Below are 12,577 nucleotides of genomic sequence, written 5' to 3' on the forward strand. Positions count from 1 at the left end.
AAATTCAAAATAACGGATCCAATATGGTGGACATTTTTTTAATGTTGTTGGATTCGTTTGAAACTTGTCCAAATGTTATGTCCCAAATATTGGAATTGGGTACATTGTTTAATTTCTCCAAATAATTATTTCTTCCGTTTGCTATGGCAGCAAGGCATGATGTTCGAAGTCACTCAAGAAAGGTGAAAAGTTAAATAAAACATTAAGTTTTGATAGGGAAACAGACACAATAAAACAATATGCACATTTCTTTATAAAAGTTTACTTTCTTTGATCATTGAAATAAATACTGATTACAAAATATCAGAAAATATGTACGTTCTGACTCGTCTCTTAATGTCAACTAACTGTGAGCTTGAGGTAGCATTCTTATCTCTCTTTACGTTAACATAAGTTGACATTAAGAGACGAGTCAGAACGTACATATTTTCTGATATTTCGTAATCAGTATTTATTTCAATGATCAAAGAAAGTAAACTTTTATAAAGAAATGTGCATATTGTTTTATTGTGTCTGTTTCCCTATCAAAACTTAATGTTTTATTTAACTTTTCACCTTTCTTGAGTGACTTCGAACATCATGCCTTGCTGCCATAGCAAACGGAAGAAATAATTATTTGGAGAAATTAAACAATGTACCCAATTCCAATATTTGGGACATAACATTTGGCTAATAACTATCTCTTTACAACTGACTTAATGTTTTTTTTTAGTTGTGTAGCGACGCTCTCGCAGCCAGACACACGGCCATTTTATTCATTCTCGTTTTGGTTATTCTAGGCGGCGCATCACGCCCAGTAAAAATAAAATTTAAAATTATAAAAAAGATAAATCTTTTAGTGCCATGTCTGGACGAGGCGCTATGCGGGGTCGGCGTCGAATTGACGGTGAGTCCCAGTAAATTTACAATTGTCATTTTCTCGCCAGATTGGCAATAATAATTAAATTTCGAAAATTGTGAAAAGTGATGTTTGTCACCGCCATTGTCAAGCGGTAAATTAATTTAAAAATTCGGCCTTCAGCCGAATATAATTGTTAAAAATAAACTTTAAATTTAAAGTAAAAATTAATTGAATAAAAATGATTTTTGTGTAAACTATAAATTCAGTGACAAAGTAATTATTGTGTGAATCTCCTTACCCCCCCCTCTCCGCGGTTTATTAGGATTTTTCCTAATAATTTCTGAATTAGTCTGGCAAAATAATTAAAATTAACTAAATTAATCTTTTGGATATTTTCAAGAAAAATATCCTGGCGCTAATAAAATAAATTATCAAAATTTATTCAAGTAACTAAATTCAAAGTGTAGATAACGTTCTTTTCTAACCTCTTGTCTAAGTATTAATTCATTTTGGTTAAATAAAATATACAAGAAATTTAAGATGTCAAAATTATTGCTGTGATTGTTTAAAAATCTATTAATTAATTATTAAAAAATAATATTAAAATAAAAAAGGCGTTATAATATATATAAACTGCACAATTTTTCAACTAATATTAATTCCATATTGTTTATTACTAGTGACAATATGCTTACGCGAAACCAAAAATCTATAAGAAAAAAGGAGGAAGAGAAAATTAAAGAAGACTTGGAGTTTGAAGAATAGTGGGATAATTTTCCAAACCTTTGTGATGAAGAGTATCTTTTCTTTTCAAAATACTTTTCTTCTGAGGAAACAGGAAGAATTTAAAATTTCAAGATGGCGCACCAATATGGCGTCAAATCTAAAGTAAAATTTTAAAATTTTGGGCAATATTCTTCATATTGCCGAAAAGTCAATGAATTAGCCTAAAATTTGTTACTTGGGGGTTTTTGGTGTCGCTGATTACGAATATGAACTTTATTTTCAAAAATTCAAAATGGCGGATCCAATATGGCGGACGAGTATTACAAAAATTCATTGAATTTACTTGAAACTTGTCACTTAGGAGTTTTTGGGGTCGCTGATTACAAATATGAAATTCATTTTTAAAAATTCAAAATGGCGGATTCAATATGGCGGACATTTTTTTTAAATTGATCAAATTCACTTGAAACTTGTTAATCAGGGGTTTTGAGGGTCGCAGATTACGAATATGAAATTCATTTTTAAAAATTCAAAATGGCATATTCAATATGGTGGACTTATTTTTTAAATTGATCAAATTCACTTGAAACCTGTTACTCGGGGGTTTTTAAGGTCATTGATTACAAACCCCCGAATAACAATATTTAAGCCAATAGAATGAAATTTGAAGTTTCATGTCCGCCATATTGAATCCGCCATTTGGAATTTTTGAAAATGACTTTTCATATTCGTAATTAGCGACCCCAAAAACCCCTGAGTGACAAGTTTCAAGTGAATTCGATGAATTTTTGTAAAACTCGTCCGCCATATTGGATTCGCCATTTTGAATTTTTTAAAACAAAGTTCATATTCGTAATCAGCGACACCAAAAACCCCCGAGTAACAAATTTCAGGCGAGTTTATTGACTTTTCGGCAATATGAAGAATATTGCCCAAAATTTTAAAATTTTACTTTAGATTTGACGCCATATTGGTCCGCCATCTTGAAATTTTCAATTCTACTTTACTTTTCTTTAAAGTGTATAATTTTTATGCACCGATGGTTAAAAATAGAATTTTACACACCGTTTTATTTATAATTACGTAGCTTGAAAATGATCAAAGAATTTTCACGAGTTGGGCGTTAATGGGTTAATACATGAAAGTAATAAGGAAGTAAATGGAAAAAGATAATAGTAATCAATCAAAAATATATATTTAGAGGCATTTCGTCAGAAATATCACGATTTGACAAGGGTAGGCCGATTTTTACAAAATTTCTTGGGATTATAGTTCTATATGGCGGTTTTCACGTCAAATGTCCATCCAAAAAAAGTGTTAATGAATCAATTCCCAAATTTTTTTATGAGTTGTCCTAAAAGTAAGTAATTTATCAGCCAAATATTTTTTAATTTTATAAAAATTTATGAGAAGTGGAGTGTGTAGAAGTTTTGAGTTTTGATGTGACACGCACTACTTCGTTTATTTATTGTATTTAGACGAAACGATGAAAAATAATTTTCGAATATAGTATCTGTAGGTTTTTTCATAAGCTTTCGATTGCCGTTGTCCATTTTAGAAAATTTTTTAATTTTGACCAAAATTTTTGAAAATTAAGGATAAAATTTAATTTTTCTCATCTTCGGGCTCGTTTTTTTATTTTATTTTTATTGGAAAGCTGAGGTTTTTTCCCAAAAAATTGTTAATTTTCAGAAAAACGATTTTTTTTGTTTTCGAGAAATTAAATATTGAATACAGCGCGTCACGTTTGCGCGTCGACGCTCCGAGGTGCGCCGCTATTTTGTACGGTGCATAACGAACTTCAGATTACTGGCGATGGGTGTGTACAGATTATAAAAGTTATAAAAGGTAGTTTGAACTTCTCTCTGCATTTTACAGGGTTGACACTGCCATTAAAATAGTATAATGCCTGCATTATTTTTTTTTCTTTTTTTATTTTGCATTTTTTTCCCCTGCATTGCAATATTTATTATTGCAGTTATCTAATTTTTGTTTTTTATTTGGCGTAGGAAAATCATAATCTGAATTACTGCCTGTTTCTAATTTTTCACAAGAAGGGTAAGAATTCCTGAAGTTGACCTATTTTTCATTGGGTCAGTGAATTTTTCTCTTATTCTTATATATTTCGATAGCGTACGATGGCATAATAAAAACCTGTAAATAGTTTTCCGAAATTCGACTATTCGTCAAAGTTATTCAAGGTCAAAATTATTTGTAGCGTTTTAGTAAATAGCTAATTACTCGTGATCGGATGAACCAATTTTTATTAAAATTGGAGGAGAGATTACCTGAGGAATTGTATTTTAGATAAATGATGAAAATTTTAATTAAAAAATATAATTTGTTTAAATAAATTAACTTTTTAATATTAGGGGTTAAAAAAATTTGTTCTCCATCTTTTTTTGAATTTCTTTTAAATAATCAAATAGACAATATTTTGGATTAAGATTTTATTTGCACAATAAAAAAGAAGGATTCTTTATCACCTTAAAAAATATTATATTTTTATTTACAAATTTTTTTGAAAAGTTAAAGAGATTTGAAGCAAAACAAATAAATTCGTGTCGATTTCATGATATTACGTATATATGACGGGTTCCACGTCAAGTGACCCAGGTCCAAATTTTAAATGTTTGGGATCGGGTTAAAAGTTTGCACAAACAGTAGTCCTATTAGATACAATTAAAAATACCAAATATTATTAATTTATTTAAACAAATATCAAAAACTGGAGGGGGTCAAAGTTTAAATTTTTGGTCTAACATGGAATATTTGAAAATTTTGTAGTTTCTTTCAAACAAAACGAAAATACGTTTTCTATTTTGGGATTTTCTGCTGTTTTTCAACACTTTCTAATGGTGTAAACAAATGTAGAGAAAAAAATTTTTTGACCTTGAAAAATTAAATTAAAAAATAACATTTCATTTTTTCATCAAATGGACAGTTTTTATTTAAAAAAAAAAATTTTTATCATAAAGGTGAGGTTTTTTCCTAAAAAAATTTATAGGTCAAAACGTGTGACAAGAACTTTTAACTGGTCAAAATAAACATTTACTTCTGCAATCCACCGCCCCTGCACGTTGTTGGGCTGTATACTGTTTATAACAATTGAAATAAATTATTTTATGCTTTATTAATTATCTGGTGGTCATATTGGATGAATTTAAATTGATTTAGATCATGTGCATCAACGGAATAAGAAAATAAACGTCCTTTTTTAAAAAAGTGTATTAATTTGTTAACTTTGATTTAAAAAAAATTATAAATAATTAAAATCCCTAAAACCGGCCTCGAAAGATGTCTTAAGAATTTATTCTCCTTTAATTTAAGACAAAGAACACTTAAATCGGTTGAAAATTGTAAGCTGTAGACATTTTTTAATAGTAAATTGTAAAAAAAATTCCACTGTGGACCGGTGCAGTGCAGATGTAAATGCTTAATTTGACCAGTTAAAAGTTCTTGTCCCACGTTTTGACCTATATATTTTTTTAGGAAAAAACCTCACCTTTATAATAAAAATTTTTTTAAAAAAATAAAAACTGCCCATTTGATAAAAAAATGAAATTTTATTTTTTAATTTAATTTTTCAAGGTCAAACAATTTTTTTTACATTTGTTCACACTATTAAAAAGTGTTGAAAAACAGCAGCAAAACCCAAAATAGAAAACGTATTTTTGTTTTATTTTAAAGAAACTACAAATTTTTCAAATATTCCATGTGAATTTTTGACCTGAGTCACTTGACGTGGAACCCGTCATATGTATGATTGTTAATATGTAATTTTTTTGGTTAAAGTTGTCGAGTTTAGTTTATCCATTTGTTTTGCTTCAATTCTCTTTAAGTTTTCAAAAATTTTTGTAACTAAAAATATAATACTTTCTAAAGTGGTAGAGAATCCTACTTTTTTATTGTTGAAATAAAATCATAAAAGTATTCTCTACTTGATTATTTAAAAAAACCAAAAAAAGATGTAGAAAAAATTTTTTTAACCCCTAAAATTAAAAAGTTAATCTATTTAAACAAATTATATTTTTTAATTAGAATTTTGACCATTTATCTAAAGTACAATTCTTCAGGTAATTTCTCCTCCAATTTTTCTTAAAATCGGTTCATCCAATCGCGAGTAATTAGCTATTTACTAAAACGCTACAAATAATTTTGACCTTGAATAACTTTGACAAATAGTCAAATTTCGGAAAACTATTTACAGGTTTTTATTATACCATCATACGCTATCAAAACATATGAGAATGAGAAAAATTCACCGATCCAATGAAGTTCAAACTACCTTTTATAACTTTTATACTCTTTACACACCCATCGCCAGTAATCTGAAGTTCAGCGGCGCAGCGCGGAGCGTCCGCGCGCTAACGTGACGCGCTGTATTCCATATTTAATTTCTCGAAAACAAAAATAAATCGGTTTTCTGAAAATAACAATTTTTTGGGAAAAAACCTCAGCTTTCCAATAAAAATAAAATAAAAAAAGAAAAACGAGCCCGAAGATGAGAAAAATTAAATTTTATCCTTAATTGAGGCTCCGGATCTTAAAAGGGCACACGCGCGAGCACACGGCAAATAAGTTGGCCCCTGGAGATAAAATTTTGAAGTTGTTCAAAATGAATTTTAAATTATTGTTTCTTGTACATAATTTCAAGGCGAAACTTTTTTTCTTATACAAATTTTTTATATAATTTCTCGTTTTCACGTAAATTGAAAAAACGTGATTTTTTGAGTTAAGAAATTTTAATGAATTTTTGACTTCAACTCGTGACTACTTCGTTAAATATTAATATTTTTCCACGAAATTTACACACAATATTCTTCAAACTATTCCAAGAGTGAAACAATATTTGGAAATTTAAAAAAAAATTGTATGTCAAGGTAAATAATTATTTAAATAATTTTGTCGGAAAAATGATTCTCCTATTTTCAATTGAAAAAGTTGAGTGACGAATTTTTGTTTTCGGAAAACTTTCAGCGACAAAAATGTTTATTAATATGTTAGGAAGTTTTTTGGAAAATATCTCGCCATTTGATAATAAATTAAAGTCAATAGAGCAATTTTAACATCGTCGCGCTCTGCTGTAAACTTAAACAATGTCTAACTATAATTATATACATTGGTCTTGTAATGGCGGCCATGGTACACGTGTGTCGCCACGCCGCAATTTTACAGCAGAGCGCGACGATGTTAAAATTGCTCTATTGTCTTTAATTTATTATCAAATGGCGAGATATTTTCCAAAAAACTTCCTAACATATTAATGAACATTTTTGTCGCTGAAAGTTTTCCGAAAACGAAAATTCGTCACTCAACTTTTTCAATTGAAAATAGGAGAATTTCATTCGCGCGTGTGCCCTTTTAAGATCCGGAGCCTCAACTTTCAGAAATTTTGGTAAAAATTAAAAAATTTCCTACAATAGACTACGGCAATCGAAAGCTTATGAAAAAACCTAAAGATACCATATTCGAAAATTATTTTTCATCGTTTCGTTTAAATACAATAAATAAACGAAGTAGTGCGTGTCACATCAAAACTCAAAATTTCTACCCCCTCCACTTCTCATAATTTTTTATAAAATTCAAAAATATTTGGCTGATAAATTACTTACTTTTAGGACAACTCATAAACAATCTTGGGAATTGATTCATCAACACTTTTTTTTGGATGGACATTTGACGTGAAAACCGCTATATAAGAGACTTCTTCCCTCAACATTTTTAAAAAAAATCCAAAATTGTTTAAGATACGCCATTTTGAATTTTAATATTAATTTTATAAAATTTTGAATATTTCGGAATATTGTTAATGGATTTATATGAAATTTACACATTTTTCAGGTAAAAGTACACTACCGTCGGGAATTATCGGTACGGCTGCACACGCATGGCCCAAAAACATACCAATCTTTAAATTACGATTTTTTTGTAAATACAAATGTCAGAAAATTAACAAATATACCATTCGAAAGATTATTAAATTATACTATTTATGACACATAACTGGAAATTTTAATAATTTATACAAAGATTGCAGCAATCGACAAATTTGACAAAAAAATTTTAAAAATAAAATTTTTTTCAAAATTTTTTCAACCCCTGCACATTTTTTAAAAATTGTAGAAAAAATTTAAAACTTACATAAGTGTGATCATCCAAGTTTAATCTTTAATTTAAGACCAAAAGAGTTGAAAAATCTTAATCGGTTAGCTTGATTATGGATCAAGGCTTGACCATGGCTCAAGCCTTGATTATGGTTCAAGGCTTGATTATAGCTCAAGGCCAATTAAAAAATAGCAAAGCTTGCTCAAGGCTTGGGAAGGCTTGGTAAAGGCTTAAGGCACGATTATAGCTAAAGGCTTGATTATGACACAAATCTTGATCATGGCTCAAGGCTTGGTTATGGAACAAGGCTTAATTATGGGTCAAGGCTTGATAACGACTCAAAGCTCGATTATGGATCAAGGCTTGATTTTGGCTCAAGGCTTGATCATAACTCAAAGCTTGATTATGGATCAAGGCTTGATCATACCTAAATGCTTGATTGCAGATCAAAAATTGGTAATGGCTCAAGGTTCGATTATGGCTCAAGGTTGATTATGGCTCAAGGCTTGATTATTGCAGAAGGATTGATCATGGCTCAAGGCTTGGTTATACCTCAAGGCTTGATCATACCTAAAAGCTTGATTATGGATCAAGGCTCAAGGCTTGATCATAACTAAAACCTTAATTATGGATCAAGGCTTTGTTATGGATTAAGGCTTGATTATGGCTCAAGGCCTTGAGTCATAATCAATCCTTTAACTATAATCAAGCCTCGATCCATAATCAAGATTTGAGTCATAATTAAACCATGATCTATAACCAAGCCTTGAACCATAATAAAGCTTTTAGTTATGATCAAGCCTTGATCTATAATCAGCTTTGAGTCATTATCCATCCTTGAGCCATAATCAAGCCTTGATCCATAATTAAGCTTTTAGCTATGATCAAGATCAAGCCTTGAGCCATAATCAAGGTTTGAGTCATAATCAAGCCTGGAGCCATTACCAAGCCTTGAGCAAGCTTTGCTATTTTCGACCTATTTTTTATGGCTCAACAGCATGTAGCTAAAATACTATTGATTTTTGGGAGTTTTGCCATTAGCATTTTTTGTTCAGGAGATTATTAATTTTGGCTCAAGGCTTGATCATTACTCAAAGCTTGATTATGGATCAAGGCTTGATCATATACTGAAAGAAATCTCTTTGGTATTATTAACTATAAACTCAGGGTTAATCTTAACCTAGTAAAGTTAATTAGGATTTCCAGTAAATTCAACCAGTTTCCCTGATCAATTCCACAAATCCAAACTTTGTAAAAGTAACTCTGCATTCCCTGGTCAAATCAACTAGGATAATTAGTTACAGTAGGATCTTTCAATAGTGCAGTCGTCGGGAATATTGTGCACTGTTCGAAGCAAGAAAAAACTAAAACCTTTAGGTCCGTGTCAAGAAAATTAAGGGTCCCCCACTACTAAATACCGGGCACCACTAAATTATACTAAATAATCAAATGAGCGACGGCACTGTATTTGACGTCACAGATTCCCTTTCCCTTTGCCTCCCGAAACCTCTTGTCTACTTAACTCACTAATGGGTCAAATTTTCTCAAAAAAATCAAAGTTGGTCAGGGGCCGTACACATAATACGTCACGCGATTTTTGACCATTTTTAACCCCTCCCTCCCCCTATGTCACACTTCGTCACAAATCTTGAACCCCCCCTCCCCCCTACGTCACGTCACACACGTAAATTTTACTGTAAATGTTATACATTGGACAATATATATTATATCTTACACTCTAAATTATTGAATCAGTTAAAAATACCTGATTTAGAAGCAAAAAGTCAGTCACTAATTCAAATAGTAATATTTTTTTTCTGACAATTAGTTGAAAATAACTGATGTTTCAATACAATTGTTTTTGATTGATCCAATTAGTCACGTTTAACTATACCTACATAGCACCGAAACTTTCCTATTACTAAAGATTTACTTGCAAGCTTCGAAATATTTAAATGCAAAGTTTAGTGAAAATTGTGTAAAGATTTAAATATCCCACTTCAATAAATGTTTAGCGCGAAACTTTCCTGAAAATTTAAGTAAAATTTTCAGGAAAATTTTCACGAAAGTATAGTCGAAAATGCAATTCAAATGTTCAGGAAAGTTTCAAGCTATATTTTTAAGAAAATTTGACGATAGACATTTATTGGAGTGAGAAATCTAAATCTTTACACAATTTTAAAATAAACTTTGCAAGTAAATTTTTCGAATTTTGCAAGCAAATCTTTAATATACAATATTTAGAAAAATTTCGGTGTTTTGTGGATAATTTTTCAGTTATTTTTAACTGATTCAGAAGCAAAAAGTCAGTCACTACTGATTGTCAGTTAAAACCATGATTTTTAACTGATTTAAATTAAGAGAATATATTATTTATCATATTACAAATAATATGCCAATAGATGTTAAACATACTGAGAAAACTGGATATTAAAAATCTTAATATACTAGATATTAAGAAAAGATGCTAATGCATATCATCCAGATGTTATGGTTTAATATCTCAGGTGTTAAAAAGTATAATCTGTAAATGTGAGGTTATGTTTGAACAAGTCTTTTTCCAATATCTTAGATATTAAATTTGAACATCTAAGAAGTTTACATAGTTCACTGTCACAGATATTGACCATTAATATCTAGATAATAAGGCTTAATATCTATTTTTCTCAGTGCAGGTACATAATAGATATATAATTTCTTATAATCTTTGAATTTAAAAGATTGTGACGTAACACATGAGTTCACCCCCCCCTCCCCCATGTCACACTTAGTCACAATTCTCAGACCCCCTCCCTCCCCCTAGCCGCGTGACGTATTATGTGTACGGCCCCTCATGGGTCTTTCAATTTTTATGAAACTTGGTATAAAGGTAGTGTTTTATGACAAAAGATTTTAGGAAAAAAAGATTTTTAAAAATTTTTAAAATTGTGGATTTTACCGGGCATCAAACATTAAAGCACATTTTTAAAAAAAAAACGTATAACTTTTATCCATTTAGTTAGATTTTGTTTAAATTTTAGGTAATAATAGTTGATTATCTAACAATTTAAAGTGCAGTATTAAAGAAAAAAAATCCAAAATTTGCCCGGAAATAAGTCAAAAAAATTTTTATTTCATTTTTTCGGGCATAAGCACCCCTTTGATTTTTTTGTAACTATAACTTTTGGATTCGTTATCTTCTCCACAATTTTTTGCAAAAAAGAAATCCCTGGAGACTTAAAAACTAACCGAAATATCGAATTTTTTGTCTCGAGGTGCACAGATATCGATCTCTCGTAAACACGCCTGAGATGTGCACCAAACGTTCTTAAGCGTGAATTTTCGCATTCTAATATTTTTTTGTTCATTTTTAGTAAAAAAGGAAGGTTTAAAAATCAAGTTTTGCAATTATAAATTTGTTTTTAAACAATTTTGAATCTCAAAATGTGTATGTAATATATAAGGGGCAAATTTTCTCAAGTGTACCAATGTCAAAATTGCAAGTTGTTAGATCGGGCTAATATTTTCACAGTATTTAGAACTATAAATGAGTACTTAGAACCACCAAGTAATTATGAAATTTTATAAAAAATTGTAGGGGGAGGGGGTTGAAGATTTTGGATAAGTATAAACAGTGAGTTTTATAAAAAATCGTAGCTTTTATATAATAAAGAAAAAACAATTGTGACCTATATGTTTTTGGTAGGTTTTTTTCTGCTCTTTCAAATGGTGAGAATTTTTTTTCAAAAAATTCAAAATTGAACCCTTTTTAAAAAATTAAAAATTTTTTTGTAATTTTTTTTAAACTAAACTTCTCGGCTTAATATTTTTTGACATTTTCTAATGTACTTTAGAAAATGTCAAAAAATATTCAGCCGAGAAGTTTAGTTTAAAAAAAAAATTACAAAAAAATTTTTAATTTACTTTAGAAAATGAAAAGAAAGTACTTAGAAAGTACTTTAGAAAATGTCAAAAAATATTAAGCCGAGAAGTTTAGTTTAAAAAAAATAACAAAAAAATTTTTAATTTTTTTAAAAGGGTTCAATTTTGAATTTTTTGAAAAAAAATTCTCACCATTTGAAAGAGCAGAAAAAAACCTACCAAAAACATATAGGTCACAATTGCTTTTTCTTTATTATATAAAAGCTACGATTTTTTATAAAACTCACTGTTTATACTTATCCAAAATCTTCAACCCCCTCCCCCTACAATTTTTTATAAAATTTCATAATTACTTGGTGGTTCTAAGTACTCATTTATAGTTCTAAATACTGTGAAATTATTAGCCCGATCTAACAACTTGCAATTTTGACATTGGTACACTTGAGAAAATTTGCCCCTTATATATTACATACACATTTTGAGATTCAAAATTGTTTAAAAACAAATTTATAATTGTAAAACTTGATTTATAAACCTTCCTTTTTTACTAAAAATGAACAAAAAAATATTAAAATGCGAAAATTCACGCTTAAGAACGTTTGGTGCACATCTCAGGCGTGTTTACGAGAGATCGATATCTGTGCACCTTGAGACAAAAAATTCGATATTTCGGTTAGTTTTAAAGTCTCCAGGGATTTCTTTTTTGCAAAAAATTCTGGAGAAGATAACGAATCCAAAAGTTATAGTTACAAAAAAATCGAAGGGTGCTTATGCTCGAAAAAATGAAATAAAAATTTTTTTGACTTATTTCCGGGCAAATTTTGGATTTTTTTTTCTTTAATACTGCACTTTAAATTGTTAGATAATCAACTATTATTACCTAAAATATAAACAAAATCTAACTAAATGGATAAAAGTTATTCGTTTTTTTAAAAAAATGTGCTTTAATGTTTGATGCCCGGTAAAATCCACAATTTTGAAAATTTTTAAAAATCTTTTTTTCCTAAAATCTTTTGTCATAAAACACTACCTTTATACCAA

This window comes from Leptopilina heterotoma, unplaced genomic scaffold (genome assembly GCF_015476425.1).
Source record: "Leptopilina heterotoma isolate Lh14 unplaced genomic scaffold, ASM1547642v1 Lhet_24, whole genome shotgun sequence".
NCBI lineage: Eukaryota > Metazoa > Arthropoda > Insecta > Hymenoptera > Figitidae > Leptopilina > Leptopilina heterotoma.